The sequence below is a fragment of the Stenella coeruleoalba genome (assembly GCF_951394435.1).
Source record: "Stenella coeruleoalba genome assembly, chromosome: 14".
Lineage (NCBI taxonomy): Eukaryota > Metazoa > Chordata > Mammalia > Artiodactyla > Delphinidae > Stenella > Stenella coeruleoalba.
This window is the reverse complement of record NC_137160.1, coordinates 27,926,202-27,949,385: the sequence shown is the minus strand read 5'-3', so window position 1 is coordinate 27,949,385 and position 23,184 is coordinate 27,926,202.

The following is a 23,184-nucleotide window of genomic DNA, read 5'->3' as shown; positions in this document are numbered from 1 at the left end:
TGAAGGAAGGGTCAATAAATCAGAATGCCAGCCTGGGCCCTCAGATGCACTGTTTGATAGAGAGCTCATTCTATGGAGAGCATGCCAAACAAAGCGTCCTGCAGGAGTCTTACCTGCGGAGATTTGTAGCCCACCCTTCACAGGCCCCCCTCCCCACACTCCAGACGCCTGCATATCGAGGGCTTCAGAAGCCCATCTCATCACTTCCTTTTTAATCTCCATGTTAGCACTTGTGCCCTCCTTCAAGTGTTCCAAGGTAATTTTAAAGAATACCTCATTTTGCTTTCATTTTGCTCTGGCCTGGCCTTCCCATAAATCAGGGCTGAGGCAGGACTTGAAAGGACTGGGCTAATCAAGACTTCAATCTCGAGAAATGTTTAAATATAAATCAAAAGACTTGAAGGCTCTCCAGATCCTCAATTTTCTTTGAAACCCTGGTTTGTCTCATTTTCGTTTTCTCCCCTCTCCTTTTTTTTTCTTATTGGCCACACTGAGCTCTGAATTTTATCCTGGTGCCCCCAGAAATATTTCTAAATAGTTTTAGATATTTTCTTTGAGGCATTGCACCAAGTGATACAAGAGGGCTATTACTGGTGCTCTGGGGTAGTGGGGTAGGGGCAGTCTATAGAATCTTGCTAGAACTGGAGGAATTTCAAATTTCAGGAATTAAATGATCCTAAAAGACATGAACAGTGATTTAGCAGTCAGAGGGAACAGGAATGAAATCAGCAGAACCATGACTTTGATCATGCCTCCTGTTTCAGATACCTCTGACTCTGTAACAAACCATCCAAACTGAGAGATACAAAATAATAGTCATTCTTTATAATTACCTCTCACGGGAATTGACTGGCAGCCCTTGCTAAGGGTCATCCATGAGGTTGCAGTCAGAAGGTGGCTGGAGCAGGGGTCTTCTCAAAGGCTCCCACACATATCTAGCACCTGGGTTAAGAAGGCTGCAACATCAGCTGGGTCTCCTTGGGCATCTCCTTCCCTCTCTATGTCATGTCTACATGTGGTCCCTCCAGCATGGTGCTTTCAGTGTACCCAGACTTCTTACCTGGTCTTTTAAAATGTAGGTTTTTTTTTTTTAGATGTTGGGGGTAGGAGTTTATTAATTAATTTATTTATTTTTGCTGTCTTGGGTCTTCGTTTCTGCGCGAGGGCTTTCTCTAGTTGCAGCAAGCAGGGGCCACTCTTCATCGTGGTGCGCGGGCCTCTCACTATCGCGGCCTCTCTTGTTGCGGAGCACAGGCTCCAGACGCGCAGGCTCAGTAGTTGTGGCTCACGGGCCTAGTTCCGCGGCATGTGGGATCTTCCCAGACCAGGGCTCGAACCCGTGTCTCCTGCATTGGCAGGCAGATTCTCAACCACTGCGCCACCAGGGAAGCCCTAAAATGTAGGTTTTATTGTTATTTAGGTATGGTAAGATCAGGAGACAATTTCCATTGAAGAGATAGTTTAGTACACTCACATATCCCAAGAGGAGGGGGCACATGGAGAGCCACAAGAGGAAGCACCAAGGTCTGTTAGGGGTGGGGGAAGGGTGGAACGTAGGGAAGAGCCTCTATTGCATTTCTGTGGGAGGAACTGGTGGTGCTTAAGACTGGCTGGTTTAAATAACCTCAGCAGGCTCAAGGGCATAGGAGCTGTCCCTAGTTGTCTGGTATCAGGCACTGGTGTCATTAGAGTAGGTAAATAATGGCCCAGAATATGAGAGCCCAATAAAGGAGGTGGCTGGGGACATGGACTGTATTGGTTAGTTTGAATATGAAGTATGTGCTCCCAGGTGATTTCCTTGCTGTCTCTAGGAATTAGCTAATTTTGGAGGGACAGCCCCTTCAGGGTCAGCAAGACATCAAATATCAAAGCATCAAAATGCAGAAAATAAAAAACACGGTTAATACACATGGTGACTCAGGGCTCCAAAGACGCATGTCCAAAGCTACAGAGAGCCAGGCAGAAGCTATACTGCCTTTTATGAGCTACCTTCAAAAGACCTGCAGTTATCACTCGTCACTTTCTACTTATAAGAAGCAAGTCACTAAGGTTAGCCCATAGTCAAGAGGAAGAGAATCAGCTTCACATTTTTTAAATTTATTTTTATTGAAGTATAGTTGATTTACAATGTTCTGTTAGCTTCTGGTGTATAGCAAAGTGATTCAGATATATATATATAAACATATATATATAAACATACATATATATATATAAACATATATATGTATACATATATATATTCTTTTTCATATTCTTTTCCATTATGGTTTATTACAGGATATTGAATATAGTTCCCTGTGCTATCCAGTAGGACCTTGTTGCTTATCCATTCTATATATAGTTGTTTACATCTGCTAATCTCAAACTCCCACTCCATCCCTCCCCCACTCTGCCTCCCCTTCAGCAACCACAAGTCTGTTCTCTATGTCTGTGAGTCTGTTTCTGTTTCATAAATAAGCTCATTTGTGTCATATTTTAGATTCCACATGTGAATGACATCATATGGCATTTATCTTTCTCTTTCTGACTTACTTCACTTAGTATGATAATCTCCAGGTCCATCCATGTTGCTGCAGGTGGCATTATTTCATTCTTTTTTATGGCTGAGTAATATTCCATTGTGTGTGTGTGTATATATATATATATATATATATATATATATATATATATATATACACACACATATATACCACATCTTCTTTATTCATTCATCTATTGATGGGCATTTAGGTTGCTTCCGGGTCTTGGCTTTTGTAAACAGTGATTAATGGCTTAAAGACTTAAAAGTAAAACATGGCACCATAAAACTCCTAGAAGATAACATAGGCAAAACATTCTCTGACATGAATTGTACCAATGTTTTCTTAGGTCAGTCTCCAAAGGTAAAAGAAATAAAAGCAAAAATAAACAAATGGGACCAAATTAAACTTAGAAGCTTTTGCACAGCAATGGAAACCATAAACAAAACGAAAAGACAACCTATGGACTGGGAGAAAATATTTGCAAACAATGCGACCGACAAGAGCTACCTTTTGATGGAAGGATTGCCAAAGAATTTGTGAACATGTTTAAAACCAGCACACCTCCCATAATAATCTCCAAAACTTTAATGGCTAATGGGCCCCTTTCCCCATACCTTATAATCCGGAAGTCTTAGACTCAAAAGCTGTGAAGTCTAATTGTCCCTCTCTGTTAGCATCACATTTCCCCAGCCACAATGCTAGGCAGGGTGTTGTGGTCAGAATAATCTTCAGGACTTCCTTAAATGGCAGGAGCCAAGGAGAGGAATTGTGATCCCAATGCTGTGAGTTACAGGAACTTGGCACAGTGAAATTCATCACGTATTCAACATACAAGTGTCAACTCTCCCAGTAGACATCCAAACTGCAAGGATGACATAAAGAAAGGAGGAAGCCAATTCTGCCCTCCAGGAACATGCTCTCTGGAGGAGGAGAAAAGTCGTGAAACAATTAATGCAGGACGTGGAGTTAAGACAAATGATAAACTAGTCTTTGGAGAGGAATCAGGGAAGTCTTCATTGAGAATGTGGGCCTTAAAGGACTTCTCTGACATTGTCCCACTTTCATGATTAACTCACTCCCTTCCAAGGCCCAGAAGCCCTTTTAGCCAGAAGAACCAAACCTCCTGATCAGTCCCACAAAAAATAATGCTCCTACCTTCCCTGGAGCCATATCATTCTCCTCCCTAAGAAGGCTCTTCCCTCTCTCCTTCACTCATTAAAATCCTATCCTGCGTTTCAATCCACCTTTTCCATGACCCCTTTTCTGACTACCCTCAATCAACCACCACCATCTCTACCGCACTCTGAAGACATAGAACTTCTACCAAAAATTTCATCACATACATGTCACCATTTTTATATTGTTCACCATTATTTCAGGCTTGATCTGTTTTTCTCCCACTAGATTGAGGTTATTGGCAACCATAAACTACACATTCTGCTTGCCCTGAATGCCACCAACTGTCTCAAGGCCGCGTCTAAGTAGTTTATATATAGTATACTGGGCCATGATGTAAATATACAGTTTATTTAGGGCCCTGTACCAGCTTGAATGGAAAGAGTGCTCTTTTGACTAGTTTTCCATATTGGGACCCTACACAATTTGACTTGAACAAAGGACTCTGTGACCAACCAATTATTGAAAGGCATTGTTGTGGAAACAGCATTGAATTAGGAATTGAAGTTTTGGATCATCAAGCCTCCCCATCTATAACTGCCATTCTTGTCCTACTTCTCTCACAGGGAGTGTATCAGTTAGCTAGTGCTGCATAACAATCTATCTCAAACTTAGAGGTATAAAAAACAATTAGTTTAGTTCACAAACTGAAGATTGGCTTGGGAATGGCTGGTCTAGGATGGTCCTGCTCATGGGTCTGCTGGCACATGGAGGGTCAACTACCAGTTGGCTTTGTGAGCTTGTTCATGTGGCAGAGGTCTTGGCTGGGATGAATCAGCTGGCTCAGTTCTGCTCCATGTGGCCTCTCATTCTCCAGTAGACTGGCCTAGACTTATCACATGGTAGTCACAGTGTTCCAACAGAGAGAACAGAAGCCACAAGGCTTTTGGCGGCCTAAACTCATGTTTAGCACAATGTCACTTCCACCAAGTTCTACTGGCCAATGCAAATCACAAGGCTGGCACAGATCCATGGGATAGGGAAGTTTATTCCACCTCTTTTTTTTTTTTTTTTCTTTGGCAGTACACGGACCTCTCACTGTTGTGGCCTCTCTCGTTGCGGAGCACAGCCTCCGGACACACAGGCTCAGCAGCCATGGCTCATGGGCCCAGCTGCTCCGCAGCATGTGGGATCTTCCCAGACCGGGGCACGAACCCGTGTCCCCTACATCGGCAGGCAGACTCTCAACCACTGCGCCACAAGGGAAGCCCTATTCCACCTCTTGATAGGACAAGATACAAAGGCTCTTTATAAAGGGCACAGATACAGAGAGAGATGGAAAATTGGGGCGATTTTTGTAGTCTGTCTCAGGGAGTTTATGAAGATCACATGAGATCACACATATGGAGGTCTTTGAAAGAATATACGACTTTATGCAAGGGATAAATATTGTCATGGGAGTTTCCTTTTTCTCATCAATGGGTTGGCCTGGTAGTGATGATCTAAGACACATTCAGGTGTTCACATTAACAGGGATGTTCAGAGAGCAGGGAACTTCCCCTCCTTAAATGGTTTTCTAAGTTACAGTTATTCTCAAATGTTTTAAAATTATGTTTCCTTCTCAAAAAGGGGGAAAATATGCTTCCACGATTGCAGATTTGCTGTTGCTCAGTATATGTCATTGCCATGCCTGCAGCTTCCACGTTAGCAGCATAGGAGCAGGTGGTTCACCCATTCATTTACTAGGCATGGGCCAGGCACTAGCTCTGCACTGGGGCTGCCATAGGCACTAGAGCTACAAGGACCAATAAGACCCATCCCTACCCTCAAGGTGCTTATAGATTAGTGGGGGAAACACAGTGCAAAGTACTGGAAGTATAAACTGAAACCTGTAGGAAACATAAAAAGGAGCAGTTAATTTTTCTTGGGGGGAAGCAGGAAAATCTTTGCAGCAAAAGTCAACTGAGTGCTAGAGAAAGAGCCTATGCACCATGCAGAGAGCTGAGAGAAAGGTACACCTGATGGAAGGAGGAGTATGTGCAGAAGCGTGGGGCTGTGGAAGGGGATGGGGAGTTTGTGGAGCCCTGAGATGTGCCTTGAAACCGGAGTGTATGATGTGTAGGATGGTGTGTTGGGATATTGATGCTGGGGAAATAGATTGTGGCAGACCGTAAAGAGGTCACAATACCTCAATCTTTAGGCAGAGCCATGAGATCAGACCTGGAAGATGTCTGCAGGCATCAGGGAGGCTTTCAGTCATGTAGGAAACCAGACAATGTGAGCCAGAACCATAGCGGGGTCAGTAGGGGATAAAGTGTCCGTGAAATATCATCTTTCTGCACTGGGAACACCTGAATGTGTCTTAGGAATAAGAAAGGGAGCTGAGAAGAGAGGGCAGGAGGGTTGAGGCCCCAGAGAGGCACCTGATAGGCATGGGCCATGTGTATGCCCAGCACTCCCAGCAGAGCTCAGTACCGCAGGGCAGGGCTGCAGGGTGGAAGGACAGGCATGGGATGACATGGGAGCAAGGGGGTCCAGCGTCCTCGAGAGAGACCCCCTGGGGTGACCCGGCTCAGGATCCAAGCTAAGTCGAGAGGCCACAGAGCAGAGAGTCCACAGCAGCAGGGGGACAAGAGAAGGTGCTGAGAAGTAGCACTCTTCATGGGCAGGCTTCACAAGAGAAAAGGAAAGCCAGAGGCTGAACAGGAGGAGAGAGTCACCATGCCACAAGCATTAGGCGGTGGCCAGAAGCCACACCCACATCTGCTCTGAGTCAGAGAGACCGAGCTGGAATGCTGGCTCTGCAAGTACACCTGGGGCAAGTGGTGTATCTTCTCTTAGCCTCAGTTTTCTTGTTTGCAAAATGGATATAATAATAGTTCTACTCACACAGCTGTGGAGAAGTGCTTGGCACATAAGCAGTCAGTGTGGGCCTCTGAGTCCTGAGCCAGCCTCCGGGACAGTTATTCAGTCTAGTCTCCAAGTAGCACAAAGAGAACCACAGTCTGAGCTGCTCCTGGTCTTCCAGAGAAGCTGCCCTCATTTTCCTATGAGTCTGGGGAATAAGCCCTCCTGTCTGCACTCCCTTGCAGACACCTCTGAGGGTCCTGTGGCGCCCACAGCCCAGGGCCCACGGGACAGCCCTACTTCCTCCCTGAGACCTCCACTTCCTTCTGCATGTCTACAGCCTCCTTCCACCTTCCAGCTCCAATAAATCAACCATCTGCCACCCAACAGCCCTTAAGGTGTTTGAAAACAGCTTCCGTAACTGCCGCCACCTGAGTCTTTCCGGTTTTTTTTCTTAAAAATATTTATTTATTTATTTATTTGGTTGTGCTGGGTCTCAGTTGCAGCACGCGGGCTGCTTAGTTGCAGCAAGCGAATTCTTAGTTGTGGCATGCATGTGGGATCTAATTCCCTGACCAGGGCTCGAGCCCGGGCCCCGTGCATTGGGAGCGTGGAGTCTTAACCACTGTGCCACCAGGGAAGTCTCCCTTCCTTTTTTTTAACTAAACATGCTCAGTTCCAAACAGACCTATGTCTAAGTTTTCCTGTTTGCATGTTTATTACAGAAATAGCTTGAGGGAAACATCACTGGAACTACTGTCATGACACTTAATCCATCACTGAGGGTTCAGAGCACAAGGCCTGGAAGCGGCACCTGGGTTCCACCTACTTCCTGGTCACTTACTAAGCCCTTCAGCTCCTGTTTTCTATTGTCATTTTGATTCTCACAAAATCTCTGTGAAGGAAGACAAGGAATATTATTCCCCTCTTAAAGACAAAGCAGTTAAGGTGCCAATGAGGCAGAAATGTGTTCAGGGTCACGCGGCCCATTTGCAGGCAGGCCAGCACCCTACAGGATCTCTGCACTCCCAGACCCACTGTATGCTTTGGAGGGCAAGATGCGGACTGGGGGGACCAGGCAAGGACCCATAGCAAGCGTCTGTAGGTGCTCAGAGGATGTTCAGGGAAAAGACTTGAGACTAGGCAAATTTCACAAAGAGAGAACTTGAAGGAATTGAGAGTCAGAAAGGAAACGAGAGTTGTCTCTGGAGCTGGGTGGGGGGGCCGGTGATCAAGTCATCAGGGTGAGGAGAGGAGGGTCTTGGGAGCAGCCTGAAGGATGGCTAGAGGAGAGCGATACTGGAAGAAAAGAGCCTCCTTCACCCAGTGGAACTGTGTCCTCTGACTCCCCAGGGTGCCACTGATGGCTAGAGGGCAGAGAGAAAAAAGGCGAGACAAAGCTGTCATTTAGGACCACTTTCTGACATAGGTGGGCAGAGTGACGACAAGTGAGGTACAGATGAAAAAGGAAATGGTCAAATAGAACACGCGTGACCCCGTCCAGTTCAGAAAACCTTTGCTCTTGGCCCACTGGTTTCTGAAGCAGCACGAGCCCCAGCCACGGAGAGATGATGAAAGGAACGGCCCGCCCTGGGCACCTGGTCCAGGTAGCTGAGTCTCTGCATCTAACAACTAAAGAGTGCAGCCCCTGATCTCAGGATAGACTGAGACAGCCCCTGACAAGTGAGGAAGGAAATGATACTGGGCCAGAGATGAGAAAACTTTTTTTTTCCTTATGTGCTACTGACCAAAACCACAACAATAAAAAAGAAATTAGGGTTTATTTATGAGAAGTAGAAAATATTCTTAAAACTTAAGAAGAGGATACAGAAAATAATCAACAAATATCATAAATGTTGAAACATAGAATTGAATCTAACTTGCCCATTTTAGAGATGAGGAAACTGAGGTCCAAAAGAGGGGGTGATTTTCCTATTATAAACAGCAAGCCTCTGGCCATGTGCTCTTTTCACCATCCTTTACTGTAACGTCTCTATGCTGTTCCTACGCTGCTGCTGGCACCAATGAACAGAGATCTTATTTCACATTCACTCTGCACTTCCAGTGATACACCCCTGTATTCCAAAATTACCCACCCCCTTAGGAACACTCCAAACGATGAATTACACCCCAACTTCCACACATGGAGTCTCTGAGTCCATTGCCCTTAAAGGGGTCCAGTCTGATCTCCTCACCACTCACCAGGGTCTGACATTTGAAGTCTGTCTCCTGCATGGAATCCCTGACCCCTGGGAGATGAGGCTTGAAAGGTTAAACGCTGTACATTCCAATTTTCCATTATTAGGAAGAGACATTGGGGAAGGGGAGAAGAAAGGAAAAGAGAAAATATGTCTGAGGCTTCTTTGCATGTTATACAAAGCCTTCCTTGTTGTGTTCCAAAATTCTCTTCCAGTCTTATCTAACATCACTCCCCCATCCTGTTTCCCATGCTGTGCCAACCCCAAGTTACTTGGCAACCTCATTCCCCCTGGAATGATCTTTCCCAGATTCTCTCCTGACAAACTCCTATTTATCCTTAAAGACCCAGCTCAAATAACCCTTCTTCTCTGAAGCCTTTCCTGCCCCTGTGTCTCACCCCTGTCCAGGCTCTGCAGGCTGTCCTATTTATTTGACCCCATCTTTACCACTGTCAGAGTGGTCTGCCCCAACTTCTGTTCTCACTCCCACTAGATCCTGAATTCCCCAGGAGCAGGACTGTGATTTATTCATCATAAATCTTCATGGTCTAAACCTTATACATAGTACTTATTCAATGATTGTGGATGAAAGAATAACTGAATAAAAACAATAGTACAGGCACTAGGGAAAAGAGACAGAGGAAAACACACAAAACTCCCACATTCAACCTGCACACCCAGAAAGGAAATCTTAGGAAACAAAACACCTAGAATAGAACTAACAGTGAAATATAATGTGAGGAGTGGTGTGTTGATAAACGAACTCTTTAAAAAAAAAAAAATCCCTAATTTCTAGCACTTGCCAATTTCCATGGTGTTAAAAATCCCACCACTACTGATTCCAAGCCACTAACCTGACCTCACTAAATACAGAGTTGGGAAGAAAGGGCACACAACTGGCTCTCACAAGCTGGCATAAGCCAGTTCCAGCGACTGCTGAATATAAGCCACATATGTAATTTTAAATGTTTTAGTACTCCCATTAAAATTATTAAAAGAAACAGCCAAAATTAATCTTAATATCTTAACTCAATATATCCAAAATATTACTTCAACATCCAATCCTTATAAAAGATCATTATTAAGATATTTTACCTTCTTGATTTCATAATAAGTCTGTGAAATGCCAGTGTGTATTTTATACTGCAGGACACCCCCCACCCCCACCCAGCCCTGAACTGTACATGTGGCTGGCGACCACGGGTACTGACAGCACTCGTCTCGAATCAGAGTCAGAGCAACACAGAGTGACAGGGACATCCTGCCATTTTAAGATTTTGTCAATGGTGATGGTTTTTAAAATGGCCTTATCTTTTTACAACTCAGGCAGAAAGAGTGCTTGTCCCGTGGGTTGGATTAATTTCAGAGAGGCCAGATCTTCTGCACCTTAACAGGACCTCAGGCCTCCTCTCACCCACACGCCTGAACCCTCGGGACCCTGAGCGCTTACTAATTGCCACACATTCCTTCCAGCTTTCAGTATGCGAGACTGAAGGCTGCTAATGAACCCAGCTACACCCTCCCCTCCGCGGGCCAATTTATCATCAGAAATGACCCTCCCCCTAGGGCTACTCCTCCCCCACGCCACTACTGGAGAGTGCTGGAGCCTGGGGAAGGGGACTGGAATTCTCAGAAGCTAGATGTCAGTGGAAGCACTCAGAAACGCACCTGTCGATTAGCCAAGGAGGCGAGTTACCGCGAGGAGCCCGCAGGGAGATGCCAGGCCTTCATCTTTGAAAGGCGGGTTCTGCGACTCTAAAGTGGTGGCCTGGCGGGCATTTGCAAGTCAAGGGTTCGGGCTCCAGCTCTGTATGACTTTCAGAAATCCCTTCATCTCTGAAGCTCGGTTTATGCTCCTGTAATCTGACACTGAGAATCTGGCAGCAGGTTTCTGCATATAGGACAAAATGATGTTTGTGAAAAATGGTCTAGAAAATGTTACATGCTGGAATATTGAGATCAAAATCAGCAGGCCTTAGTAAGGGATGCACAGGCTGGAAACTGGAAAGCCTGGGCTCTTTTCTTGGATCTGTCAGAAACAGGCTATGGACTAGTCGTTTTACCTCTCTGGACCTTTTCCTTAGCACTAGAATGAAAGGGTCCGTCTAGGTGACCGTTGAGACAGACAAGACAAAGTTCTCTTCCCTCCTGTGACAGAGACAGACAATAAACAAATATGCTGATAAATATATAATACGCTATTAGGCGATGATAAATACTATGAAAAAAGTGGCATGATTTAGGTACAGAATGTCAGGGAGTGCTGCCCTAGATGCAGTGACCAGGGAAGACTGCCTTGTGAAGACCTCAGTGAAACAATGGAGTGAGTCACATATCTGGAAACAACGCGTGCAAAGGCCCTGAGGCAGGAGTGTGCCTGGCTAGTGCAGGGAGCATGGAGAATGCTAAATGGCTAAGGAGCGGAGCACAAAAGGAGAGGGGGCGAGAAGTTAGGCAGGAAAGATAGCTGGAAGCTAATTCTCATAAACCTTAGAGGCCTTAGCTTGGATTAGGGCCTTGTTCCCAGTGCATTGGAAAGTGATTGAAGGATCCAGAGCAGAGAAGCAGCAAGATCTAATGTTTCTTCTGGCTGCCGCATGGAGAATATTCTGTAAGTGAACAAGAGTGGAGGCAGAAGGGCAGGCCATCGCCATAGTCCAGACGATGCTCGGTGGGGGCTCGGACGGGGCCCTGACTGGCTGCACTCCCCGTGCCTACCCCAGCCTATTGCAGGCTTGTGCACCCTTTGAGGACTTGCTCTTCCTTCAGAGCCCACAGGTCTCTTCCCTCCATCCTTCAGTCATGTGTCAGTGGTTGGCAGGCACCGGCTACTTCCCCCTGTAAAATGAATGGGGCTCCCACAGACCACACACTCCCAGGTGAGAGGTGGGCGTCCCCAGGCAGGGATTGGTGGGGAAGGGTTCAGTTTTGGGGAAGCAGTGGTGATTAAATGCCAGCTATAACTTTGACCCTTTACCGCTTTAAGAACCTATAATAGAATGTGCATGACTGAGAATAATGTTATAGAAAAATATTCTTATTCTGCTTTATTTTTTTAATTACACACTCACAAACACAGTCCCTTAACTGTTACTGATAACACTTGGCTTGGAACATACCACTGCACAACCAGTTGCTTTCACCAGTGTGGCAACATTGGGAATGAGAATCCCCTTCCAGGATACCCTTTGGGGGTACATGGTTATAAGACGTCCTGCCCTGTCCTCTGATTCTGTCCTCGTTGTACCTCTTGTCTCATGAGCCAGAAGGTAGGTTCCCAGCAGGCAAAAGCCACATCTTCTTCTTCTTGGTCTAGTGCACTGTCGGCACCAGTTGATAGATAAGCAGAAGGCAGTAGGATCAGAGATACAAAAGCTTCCAGGGCCTTGGCTCCAGTTGGCATCAACACCTGCCCTTGTGACCCTGTTAAACTAGAAGGAATCTTGGAAGTCATTTAATCCAGCTCTCTGATTTCCCAGAGGAAGAAGCCAACCCCCAGAGAGGTAAAGTGGCTGGCCCAGAGCCACCCAGCTAGGAAAGGCAGGTGAAGATGGTGAAGAAGGAGGGGAGGCCACCCCACTCTCAGCAGCCAACTGTGTTGGTGCTGAAGAAAAATGCAGCAGAACAAACCTCCATGTCAGGGCCGTCCTCAGTCATTCTAGGCAGTGGGAACAAACGGCAGAACTACCCCTATTTTGTAGGTAGAACAAGCAAAGGCCAAGATTGTGCTGAGTGGTCTAGACCATATATTGAATTGGGGTGGGGGGGAAGGAGTGACGAAAAAGCTGGGCTGGTCCTTTCTTAATCCTTGGAAAGGGATGGTTGGGATGAATATGATAATAATATGATACGGATACAATGATACAATATGAATATGATAATATAATATGAATATGATAATGTGTGATATGAATATGACTGTCATTCAGAGGGATTGAATTCTATGTAGCTTCAGAGAACAAAATGAAGGCCAGCAAAAGCAAAGAATGAGAATTTGGATCTGGGCTCAATAGGAGAGACAGCTGTCTGATCATTAGAGCTCTCAGAATGTAGAAGAAACTGCCTGAGGAGATGGTGGGCTTTCGATTGCTGGAAGTCCTGGACACTGTCAAGAGGACCCCAGCTCTTCAGGCGCAGCTGGACTGGATGGCGCCTGAGGTTCCTTCTAAGCCTGATATTCAGCAGTTCTATGCAAAAGGAACTAGGCATTGGGTTTCCTCCCTTTGAAACCAGAAGGAGTTGCTCCTACCCGCTTGGCTGGAGGCATTCTCCCCAGTGAAGTCGTACCAAAGGATGACATCTAAAAGTCTTTCACTTCCTAAGGATGTGATAAAGAGAAATGGCCTTAGATCATGTGACTGCCATAGGGCCTGTGAAAGACTTCCTATACTGTAAGCTTAGAGATGGGGTTCAGTTGCCAGAGAGTGTTACACAAACTCCTCTCTGGGTGATCTCTGAGGAGAGGTGGCTACCCATGGACCTCAGTGCTGTAGATAAAGCAGTGTGGAGGCAGGGGGATGGACTTCGCGACCTCTCTACGTTCCTGCCAGCCCATTCCAGCTATAATTCAATGATAAAACCATTAGAGGGTCCAGAGGTGGTTTAGCCTCATTTCTCTCATCCTGGTGATTGAACACATTTTTTTAAATCCCATAAACCCTAAGCCATAATTCTTTTACAGCAGAGGGAAAGACAGGACAGTCATGCACAGTTTGAAGCAAGGGAGTTGCGGGGAGAGGTTAAAGGAGAGGAAGTCTTGTTTGGATTGTGGTTGTCTTTTTTCATTTGGGGTTGATTGGGGGGGATGTTAAATGTGAAGTTTGATGACCGAACAAAAGCAGAGCAAAAGAGAAAAAAGAATGTGAAAAAACTCAAACCTGCAGTTTTCTGATACATAGAAAGGAAATCCAAACTCCACTCATTATGGCGCATATTTCTGGCAGATCATAACATTAAATTACAACCCCGCAGCCTCGGCCAGGACCGGGGAGTTCTTCCCATGTGCTTCCAATTAAGCGCGTTTGAAGTTGCCCTGGATATTTATTTGTAGGGGATTTAATGCACAGAACGATTAAAGTTTGTTCTTGTTAGGAGTTTGGAGCTAGTTTGGGGGCCAGGGAGATGGAAAAGAAGAAAGCTAGGGAGAAAGCGGGACGTCCAGGGTACCCCCATGAATACGTGTGTATGTTAGAAAGTGCACAAAAACACATACACAAGCGCCCTTTGTTTTCAACATGGGGAGGGTCCAACATCTCTGACTGTGATTTTGTTTATAGGAAATCCTTTATAATGCACGTTTAGTGTTTCCATATGGAATTCTCTTAGGACATTTCCCCGCACCACCCTCCCCCCTCCCCTTTTTTATTTGGATAAGGCAAGAGAAAAGGGACTGTACATTCCAAAGATTCATAGTCATTCCGGATCAAATTCAATGGATTTTGGCAAGAGTTGAAAAACCCAGATGCAGGGCTTCAGTCTCCCGCTGAGCCGCCTCCAGCTGCGAGTGTCTGGTGGAGGTACTTTGTAAAATCATGAAAACCCTATTAAATTCATGAAATATGATATACTGTCATTTCAGACTAACTTTCCATTGAACTGTCCACGAAGAGAGAATTTGGTTAACTTGCAGAAGAAGGGGGAAGTGGCAAGGCTGGGGCAGGGTGGGAACAGGAGGCTCTATGGAGGAAAGTGCAGAGAGGTGCCGGGAATTCCTAAGAGGCTGCACATTCGGGTGGGTGTGGGGAGGTATGGGAGCTCCTCCAGACCCCAGCAGCACCAGGCTTCCTCAAGGTTTGACTCCTCCAGAAAGGGGGTGGTCACCACCATTCCTCTCCCTGTCAAGATGCTGACCAAGACTCCAGCTAAACCGGGGGATATTTAGGTTGCAGACCCTTGTTTTATACCTGAGGGACCCAGGATGGAGGGAAAGAGAATGATTCACCCGAGGTTCCTGAAAACCCAGGGCTCCTGAATCCACCAAAGCATGCCACCTCCCTGCACAGACAGGGCACCAGCTCTCTCTGTCTCAGATCAGAGCTGCTGACATTGTTTTTTGCAGGAACTCACAGACCCAGACTCCCCCCAACTATGAAATGACCCATCCTGAAGGAGTTGAATGCTCTTACTTCATTTCCTATTGAACTACAATTCACATCATAAACTGTTACATGTTTATTTTCAAACAAAACAGGGTGAGGACTCCCTGGAGATGAATTGGTTTTATTTTCTGGAAACTGCCCCAGGACATGGCAATGGCAGGAGCTCACTTGTGTGTTCAGAGTTCGCCTTGCAGGAAGCCAAGTGGGGCCCTCCTTCCCCAGGCCTTGGCACCCTAGGGACCCAAAGTCCAGACCCCTGGAATGGAAGGGTGCACAGAGCATCATGACTCACTTGTCATTCAAGCGGTGGTCCCTAAAATAGGAATGTCACACTCTGCAGGCAGCGACATCTCTGACCCAGTTGTCAGGGGTGGCTTCATGCATGGAAATGATCAGAATAAAAACTGACTTTAATTAAGCATGTGCAGCGTGCTAAAGCGCTGTTCTAAGGGCTTGGCAAGAATTAAATCATTTCATCCTAACAACGACGAGATGATGTCGTGATACCATTATCCCCATTTTGCATATGAGAAAACTGAGGCAAATTGCCCTAGGTCTCAAAAGAGACTAAGATCACATAGCTGACATAGTCAGAGTCAGTTTTTGAACCTCAGAAATCAGGCTCCAGAGCCTAAGCTCTGAAACTACCCACCCCCCTCCCCACCCCACCCCCTCACCACCCCCGCCCAAACACAGACCTAATTACCAATGTCAGACACAGGTCTTAACTCTCCCCTTCTCACCCCATTGGAGGTATACTTTTTGAAATAAACACTTCACACTCTCTCCTTACCCTTTTGTTGTGTAAATACCCCCGAATGCAGCAATGAATTAAGTCACTAATACCCTAAACCAAGGCTTCGCAAGTTGTAATGAGCACACAAATTCCCTAGCAATCCTGCTGAAATGCAGGTTATCATTCAGCAGGTTTGTGGAGGAGCTGAGAGTCCGCATTTCTAACAGGCTCACAGGTGCTTCTGCTGGGCCACGGAGGCACTTTGAGCAGCAAGGCTGCAGGCTATTCACCTGGCTGCTTCCCTACACCAACAGAGACTTCCTCACGAAGGCACACGCACAGGAGGCAGCTGGCAGGGCCAAAGCCATTTCACTAACGTCACGGCTGTGACCCAAACTAGCCCTACTGCCACCCGTCAGTAGAGCCAACAAGTTCCCAAGCTTCAAGTCTCGGGCACTGGGAGACCTGGGGAAGGTGCAGAGTCTTTGGGGCCATGAGAAGCCCTTTGACTGAAATCTTTGCAGCAGCTGGCAACAGCCAGGCACCGCAGGAACAGAGTCCAGTATCTCTACATCCTTGGCAGGGGTGGGGATGAGTGTGCTGTAATCACTGAGGTCAGGAACAGTCAGCACCAATACCTCTCCCACATCTCGAAGGGAAGGCTGCTCGCCAAGAGACACTGGCCCAGTGTGGCAGCTTCCACCTTCTTGATGGTGAGTTTGGGCAGAAGTTTAACCTTTCTGGTTCCATTATTTGACATGTAAAATGAGAGGATCATACTAGAGAATCTTTCAATCTCTTCTCTCCTTCCTATCCCAATCTATGAGTCTCTAAATGCCTGTACAGTAAATAAAAATTCAGCCAATTATCTGCATGTCTAAATATTCTGATGTCTTGTTGTCAGTGCCACACATCAGGATATCAGATGGAACCAGGTTCCTTTCCATCTGGAGGCTGAGTACCATAAACACAGCTCTCCCACGAACCTAGGCATCCCATCCCCATCCACATCTTGGGAAGCAGATGCAGGAGGTTGATTGCCACAGCCAAGCCTGCTGCCAGAGACTGGAAGGTGGAGCCTAGTCCCCAGGGCTCTGCTTCACAGCCCAAACACACCAACTGTATTGTGCCTACCAGTTCTGAAGGCTTCACTCAGCCAAGAGAAACAGGCATTTTAGATCAGGAAGGGACAGCACTTGACCCCTGGCCTCCTCCATCTGGCTGTCTCTGACAAGGAGCCTAGTGAGGGGCAGGGGGCCCAGTGGACGTCTGGTCCACCAGAGCTGGGCTTGTATCCTCACTCCCCCAGATCTCAAGCTCTGTGATCTCTGATGTCACTGTGCATGTCATTCCTTATAAGACTAGGTGCAGAGTAGGTAGGCAATAAGGTGAAGCTATCCTTTCCTTCACATGACTGTTGATAATAAATCAGACACTCCCCAGATCTGTTCTTCAAACTGACAGAGTCCAAGGGTACCCCTGGAACCAGCATCATCAAACAACCAGCGATCCAGGGTTCTAAACCAGCACTGTCTAATAGAAACATAACATGAGCCATTGATGTGTGTTGCATACATAATTTAAAAGTGTTACTAAAAACAATTTAAAATTTTTAAGTGTATTACATTTTTTAAAAGTAAGTTTTAATTAATTTTAATAATATATTTAATTGAGCCTAATATATCTAAACTAGTATCATCTCAACATGTAATTGACATTAAAACCTATTAATGAAAATTTTCACATTCTTCTCTTGTACTAAGTCTTTGAAATTTGGTGTGTATTTTACATTTACGGCACATTTCAGTTTGGACTAGCCGTATTTCAAGTGTTCAGTGGCCACATGCGGGCAGTGGTGACTTACGAAACAGTGTGGATACAGAGAACCGGTGTGGGCACCATGCCAGGGGTAGCGTTTAGCCTTTCCATCATCTCTGACACCACCCCCCAGCCATTCCAAATAATAATCCTATTAATAACAATAAAACCCTAAGACTAATGTTCTTAGATACAATGACTAGGCATTTCCTCAATCTTAGGTAAAAGAATTTTTAGAAAAGTTTGCTATTTTTATTTATCTCTAGGATTCCAGCTAAGGAAAAACTCTGGGCTTGCTCTTCACATGCAACTGGAAGGTATTAACACCTCACCCTCCCAGCCAGACTATTGCCCTTAAGCTCCTTCAATAAAAAATGTTTGAAACTATGACTGACCAGTGGAGAAGGCAAAAAATGTACCTGCGGGAGCTCCTCACTGACGTGTTCAGTGCTGTTTACTTTTTAAAAATGTTATTTAAATGAGGACCTCGAACACCAGAGCAGAGGACACTGGTAGGATAGACTGCATGGCTGCAGGGTTTACAACAGTCAGGGCACTGGGGGCAGAGGGAAGCGTTCGTGAATACGAACGGCACAGATTATTTGCTACTAAACTACAGATTTGAGAAGCACCACGGTATAGATTCCAGCACAGGATACCAGGCTAGACGACTCAAGGATGCAGAGTATTAGGGGTCTTGCTATAGCGATGAAGGACTGAAGTATAAGACACATCACAGAATATTGGGCATTAGATACGAGACTCAAGGGAGCCAGGGCCTGGGGTGAAGGGAAAGCAGAGTCTGAACAACCCATGGCCTCCTCCAATCAGTTAGTGGCAGCCTCCAGCCTCGCCTCTCCCTCCCACACACTCTGCAGCATTGCAGGCAGTGTCCTTGTTCAAGCTGCCTGACTCAGTCCTTGGGAGCCAGCATCAGACTGAGACTGCTGCCCCTAGCAGATGCATTAAGGAGGTTTTTGCCACCCCGACAAATCATGAAGACAGTGCAGAAATGGGATCGTGGGGCCCGTGTTGCTCATGCTTCATGGAGGCCCTCCTGTTGAGCCATGTAGATTACATCCAAGAAAAAGAAATCCACCCATCATCATGGACGGGGGGGGGGGGGGGGGGGGATGTGGGGGGAGAGGCATGGGGGGGAAGGAGGCCTCCCCCAGCTCACAAGGACCCTCTCCCTGCCAGCCCTCCTTTAAACTCCACCTATGCACCCAGTTGCCCTCTCCCGTCTCTCCATGGCAGCATGAGGCTAAATTAATAAATGTGGGTAAACCATGTGGAAATGTTTGGCTTGCCAAGCGCTCTAAGTGAGTTTGAAATACTATTGGAAGCAGTGGAAATTGGCACCGCTATCTGGAACAAAACTGATCTCGCCCCCAGGACTCCTGAGATTGAGTTTGGTTAATTGAGGCATATGCAGATAGAGCAGGATCTTCGTTAGAAACTTGGTGGATATATTTCAAACCCTTATTGGGGAGCAGGGAGATATTATTAAAATATTAAAAGAGATGGAAAGACAGCGAGGATGGGGATTCTCCTGTGATGTGATAAACCCACAGGGAATTGCCCAGGAGTTGACAAGAGAAAGGGGGTACTTCTAAAGTGAGGTGCATTGGGCTAGGTTGATTTGGGTCTCTGAGAGCCAAGAATCATTCCTGCCATTGCAGGGACGTGTACTTTGGCACACACACACAAGGTGGGTAGGTACGTGCTTCCCTTCCCCAAACAGACTCATCTTTGCTACTGGCTCCTCCATGGGGCTCCTGATAAAGGAGGCAGGGGAAGAGGCACCCTGGCCTGGGGAGTGACATGGCTTCAGGGAACCAAGAGGCCTTCCTCAGGTGAGGTGTGGGTTTTGTTTCCTCATAGCTGTTGTATCGATCAGGGTCAACCAGAAGAACAGAACCAGTAGGAGATTAGATAGATAAATAGACAGACAGACAGATAGATAGACACAGACAGACAGACAGATAGATAGATAAATAGATAGCAGATAGACAGACAGATAGATAGACAGACACACAGACAGATAGATAATAGACAGATAGACACATAGATAGATAGATAGATAGACTTATTTAAGGAACTGGCTTATGGCTTATGGGATTGTGGGGGCTGGCTTGGCGAGTCTAAAATCCATACGGGACTCTCAGCTGCCTGCTATCCTCACCAGTCAGCCCACCTCCTCTACTGTCAGACCCTCGACTACCTCCTGAAGCCTCCCCTCCTCAAGCAGCTCCTAGTGTCCTGGTCCCCTGAGAATGGCCTTTGAGCTGTCTGCCAACCAATCCCATCCAAACCTCAAACAGGTCTCCAAGGTGGTTGCCTGCATGCCTCCTTACTCATCACTTCTTACTTACATCAATTCTCAAGTGAGTTCCTAAACAGCCTCCTGGTTGCTCTCCATGCCTTCAAGTCCATGTTACCCAGTGTATTTCTAAGCTATGCACAGGGCCAACCCATTCTGTGCTAGGTCCCCTGCAGCTCCTGGTGCAGCTCCTCCCCTGCCCACTCTTTGCTTCAACTGTCCTGTGCTTTCACAGTTCCTGGACGATCACACTCCATCCTCAACCCTGATGAGGGCTATGCTCTCCTCTGACCATAGCCCAGGTCTTTGCCTCACCACCTCTTCCTCCCCATTAACGACTGGCTCAGAGCACAACGTTCCCTGGTGTGGGAAGCCCCTCTTCTGGGCTCCCTGAGCACCCCTGCTTCCCTCTGCTAGCACTCATCACTCTGTGGCATAACAACCTGTCCACCGCCTGCCCCTCCACAAACCAATGAGCATCGCACCTCTGCCCCCACCCCCTACCCAGCGCAGGTCCCGGCATCCACCTGGCTCACAATGCGCGTTTCATCAATGTTGGCTGAATTAATGAACAAGATGTTTGCCAGTAAAATTACCTCAGTGCCCCTGTTTCATCGCCAGCTCTTCCAGCAGTGTTCCTCACTTTCTTCCTCTTCCCATAGCTCCATCTGAAATTTATTGGGGTGGGGAAATGATATTTTTTTTCTCCCTCTCCTTTGCCCGTCAATTTGAGAACTGTTTTGAGCAATAATAGTGTCATGATAATTTATGGTGTAAAAAAGTTACGACCTGAAACCGTGGGGCCAGCTTCAGGAACTGAAAAAGCACAGAATGGCTGTCGCCCAGAGGGCGAGGTGGGCGGGGCGGGCATGGAGGCTGGACGCTGGTCTGAGGGGTGTGCTGTTCCCTCGAAGGCTGCCGGGAGCCTCAGCAGGATTCTCGCAGGGGAGGCACGGGCTCTAGCTATATTTTAGAAATACTCTCCATTGGCAACATGTGGCTGGGGCAGGGAGACCAGCTACCCAACATTTGAAAAAGGTGAGGGATGGAACTAGGCAGGGGCCCCCATGAGACAAGGAAGAATCAGCAAGATTTGCGGTTCCAAATCTGGGATGAAAATGGAAAACCTGACCATACAGGCAGATGTTCAGACATTTTCAGAGTAAACTACTTTACAGTCCCAATCTTTTTTCCATTCATTCAACAAATATTATTTGAAATGTGATTTCTTGTAAGCCTAGAGATACAACAAGTAAGGCATGGTCCCTCCCTGGGCGGGGAGGGGGGAGGTGCTTTATCCCGATGGGAGGGACAAACAGTAAACAAATGGGGGATGTTAGAGCAGCAGGTGATAGTGAGTGCGTGGGGGAAAGTCCAGCTGGGGCTGCGATAGCAGAGAGGGAGTTGGAGGATGCATTTCTGAGGAGCCATGACTAACCAGGGAGGGTATTCTAAGCAGAGGGAATGGCGCATGCAAAGGTCCTGGAGTAAGAGCAGGTTCCACATGTTCGAGGCAGGAGAGGAGGTGACAGGAAGGAGGTGACATCAAAAAAGTAGCCAGAGTCCAGGTCCTGGAGATGCAGTGGGCAGCAGAAGGACTCTGACCTGTGTCTGAGTGAGCTGGGCAGTCACCAAGGTCTCCTGAGCAGGATCCCAGCTACATACTCAAAGGACCACTCAGGCCGCTCAAGCTGGACTGAAGGAGAAACTGGAGAGACTGGTCCTGGTCCAGAGGCTGCTCACATAACACCGGAGAGACATGATGGTGCCTTAGGCTTGGCCACCTAGCAATGAGCTGATGACAAAAGCTGATTCCACATGTGATTTATAGGAGCAGCTAATAGGAATAGCTGGTGCACCTGGGTGTGGAGTGTGAGAGAAAGAAGGGCCTGAGCCTCTCTGGGCACCTTAGTCTGTTCAGGCCATATAACAAAATTGCACAGACTGGGTGGTCTGTAAACAACAAGCATCTATTTCTCACAGTTTTGGGGGTTAGAAGTCAAAGATGAAGGGGCCAGCAGATTCAGGGTCTGGTGAGAGCTGGCTTCCTGGTTCCTAGATAGTCTTTGCACTGTGTCCCCACATGGAGGAAGGGACTAGGGGACCCTCTGGGGCCTCTCTTATAAGGGCACTAATCCCATCCATGAGGGCTTCACCCTCGTGGCCTAATCACCTCCCACAGTCCCCATCTCCCAATTCCATCACATTGGGGGTTAGGTTTCAACACATGAATTTGGGGGCAACTCAAAGATTCAGTCTATTGCTGTGAGTGACAGTTGCTCTTACTGAGATGGGGGAGCCTAGAAAGCTGATCAGGTTTGAGGAGGTGCAGGCCAATCCACACACACCCAGCCAGAGGTATGAAACACATTTTACTAAGTGGAACTTTCTATAAATGGGCACCCACACTTTGACATAGCAGCTGTGACTGGTACATACCCTGGAGACCCTCAGGTGCCTTCTGACCAGAACTGAGTTAGCAGGGGTTTGCTGCTCACTGTGTATTTGCTCACGCAGCTTATCTCTATCACTCTTTACCCATCATAACATGTTACTCAGGCCCCTCTTCCCAGTTTGAAATGATCTTTCTGCAGAGAGAAAGACAAAAACACATTTGAGACAGAAGAGTTTACTTATAAAGAGTGGTGTGGGGAGGGGGCAGAACCTCATCACCATGGGGTGGGGCTGATTCAGGAGGCTGGGTCCCCCTACCCCCAAATTTCTCCCACAGCTATCTTGGTTGGTCAGCAGGGCCACATTATGACTTGTGGGGGCCCTAGGCACTTGGCTTTCATAGGTCCCTTCTTCCATAAAGAAATATTAAAAATTATATTTTATGACTGCATTGGTAATGAGATAAATATAATGCAGGCTGGATTATGTACATTTTTTTCTTATGATTTTAAAAGAAATTAAAGCATTTTTGTGGACCCTTGAAAGTACTGTGGGCTGTGCCTGCTGTGCGCAACGGGGAAGTTGCGCTGTGTACAGGGCGGGTAGGAGGGTGGGTCTGGAAGAGCACTGGACATCAGGAGAGCCAGGCCCTCATCCTGACTTCTGAGCAACAAGCTATTAAGAGCTCTGATCAGTCCCTCCACCCCTCAAGGCATCTGCCTCCCCAACTTTCCTAGGAGGGTGGAACTTGACCATCTCTCAGCTGCCTACTAAGCAGTAACCTTCCAAGATTCTACCTAAATCGTGCAGACCTCGAGCTTCATTTTTAACTTTCTGATCCCAAAGGAAGGCTCTTCCCCACAACTACAATATTAAACTTGTTTTCCTTTTCTGGATCTCCTTCTCTCATCAAATCATGTGCTGGTGTGTGCAGCCAATGATCTCCAAAAAGCAGCCATAAAACCATAATGAGTGTGGAGATACCAACATGAAAATGACAGAGAGAAAGCCATAAACATTCAAATAAATATATAAACAAGTCTATAAACTAAACTCTGGAGGTATTTTAAACACATAGTAGTTGTATCTCTTACTTTGCGCAGCAGAACTTTCAAAGGAAATTCATTTATTT